This window comes from Macrotis lagotis, chromosome 1 (assembly GCF_037893015.1).
Source record: "Macrotis lagotis isolate mMagLag1 chromosome 1, bilby.v1.9.chrom.fasta, whole genome shotgun sequence".
Taxonomy (NCBI): domain Eukaryota; kingdom Metazoa; phylum Chordata; class Mammalia; order Peramelemorphia; family Peramelidae; genus Macrotis; species Macrotis lagotis.
This window is the reverse complement of record NC_133658.1, coordinates 758,717,781-758,720,313: the sequence shown is the minus strand read 5'-3', so window position 1 is coordinate 758,720,313 and position 2,533 is coordinate 758,717,781. Positions and strand designations below refer to the sequence as shown.

At 34.7% G+C, this 2,533-nt stretch overlaps 1 pseudogene; it reads left to right on the top strand.

Annotated features, from left to right (window-relative positions):
- Positions 1-919: 919 nt before the first annotated feature.
- On the top strand, positions 920-1,898 carry LOC141487980 (olfactory receptor 8G50-like; annotated as a pseudogene).
- The last annotated feature ends 635 nt before the right edge of the window (positions 1,899-2,533 follow it).

The window sequence follows — 2,533 nt, the reverse complement described above, 5'->3', positions numbered from 1 at the left end:
TGGTTTCATATTCAAAAACATATCACCTGTTTTTGCTGTGGTGGTTGTTGTTGTTAATTGTTTTTGGTGTTGGTGTTGCTTTCAAAAAAAGATTAAAGATGTCCTGACATGTATAAGAATTGGATTTAAGTGAGGCAGAACACTCACTTAAAGAAGCCTCATTTTTTCCTCTGGAATCATCAAAATTTGATGGTAAACACAAAAGTCCTACAGCTGGTAACCTTGGTTTTTATAAATTATTGTTAATTCCTAAGCTCCAATTTGTCTGAGAGGTCCATTCAAAGACCAAGGGCTAAGGAATGTCTTGAGATACTCTGAAATATAATACTAAGAAGGCAACCAGATTTCCTTCCCAGCATAAAGCTTTCAAAAATGAAATCTTAGTAATAACTGAATTCTGAGCGAGTCCTTTTATTAACCAGGAAAAGGAATCAGAGGACATAGTTTCCAAGTTCACAGATTCCACAGATTATTGGTGGGAAAATCAGAAGTCACTAGGCTGCAAACAAGAGTGTTCACAAAAAGGCAAGAAGTGGAATGAATTACTCTCAGGAGACACTATCTTTTGGGATCTATCTCAAGTTTATAGCTATGGAAATCTAAGAAACAAGACTCTATGATTTATATATATATATATATATATATATGTATATATATACATACATATATATATATATGATGAAATATTTTATATACCTTTTTGGTTGCAAGAAAACATCATTGAAAATAGGTATATGAAGAAAAATATGATTCTGTTATGTAGGAGAGAAATTCAAATGTTACTCTTTCCAGTACAATGGATCACATACATCATTCCTGTGAAACTGAGTCTTTACTTTGTGAGAAATGAATCAGATGAATGTCTAGAATAATTTTACTTTTCTATCTGAGGCCTCATTTTAGACTTGTAATATTAAAGACTGTATTTTTTCCTCTTGTATACAGACTTCTACTCTATACTCAAAAAAGAATGGAGAAAGGAAATTATTCACTAGTGACTGAGTTCATCCTTATGGGACTGACAAACCATCCAGCACTCCAGCTACCACTCTTTTTTTTATTCCTAGGGATTTATGTAGTTACTGTGATGGGGAACCTTGGCATGATTATACTTATTAAACTGAGTACTCATCTTCATAACCCAATGTATTATTTCCTCTGTAATTTGTCCTTTATTGACCTCTGTCAATCAACTGTCATCACTCCCAAAATGCTGACGAATTTTTTATCAGAGAAGAATACCATTTCCTACCCTGAGTGTATAACTCAGATCTATATTTTTACCTTATTGGCCATTTCTGAATGTCAAATGTTGGCTGTGATGGCATATGACCGCTATGTTGCTATATGCCATCCCCTTCGATATAGTCTTATAATGACCTATCAGGTGTGGTCATGGTTGGTGTGTGGGGTATATGCATTGGGCCTCATTGGAACCACAGTTCACACAGGTTGTTTGCTAAAAGTTCTTTTCTGTAAGGAAAATGCTGTCAATCATTATTTCTGTGATTTCCTTCCACTCTTAAAACTCTCTTGTTCTAGCACCCATGTCAATGAAGTGGTGCTTCTATCACTCAGTACATTTAATATCCTTTTTCCAACACTGACCATTATTTGCACTTATGTTTATCATTGCTAGCATTTTAAAAATTCAATCCCCTGAAGGCAGATCAAAAGCCTTCAGTACCTGCAGCTCCCATATTGTAGCAGTTGGTGTCTTCTTTGGCTCCCTTGCATTCATGTACCTGCAACCATCTTCAGTTAACTCCCTGGATCAGGGAAAAGTGTCCTCTGTGTTTTACACTATCATTGTGCCCATGCTAAACCCTCTCATCTACAGTCTGAGAAATAAAGATGTCAAAATTGCCTTGAACAAAGTGTTAGAAAGAACCTTCTAATGAATGGGAAAATATTAGAATAATAGGTTAAATGGGCTTAGTGGATGTTATGCTGTGGAAGTAGGGAAAGGGAAAGAGGAAGGGGGAGAGTTTGAAAAATAGAGGGGGGAGAGAGAGATTTGTATACATTTATCCTCCTATTACCTTCTGGTATGTATTTCAGATAGACTGTGAAAATCAATCTTGAATTGACATACTTCTAATATTTAAAGAGTTGGCCTTGCTATTTTAATAACTCTGATGGAAAAATATTTTCCTTGATGCCCCTCTCCTGAAACTAGCAGTTAAATCTCCATCATTTCACAAGAGGAATGTTACAGAGAATGCTAAGGCTAGAAGATTTATCAATTTATAATCCAATCCTATGTTTTTCAACTGAAGAAACTGTACCTAAAACAGTATAAATCACAGAGTCACACAACTGATGAAAAACAAAACGAGGTGTTAGATACAAGTCTCTAGTATCTTTTTCTTTTTATTTCTCCTTCAAAACATTATATAGTCATACAGACAGAAGAATCTAATGAAGGAAAATAAATTTGCAGCCTTAAACATAAATTGAGTGCAAAGGAGGTATCAAGGATTCATTTTCCAACATCCTTAAATAAAAAAAAAAGGAACTCTTTAGTCTTGGA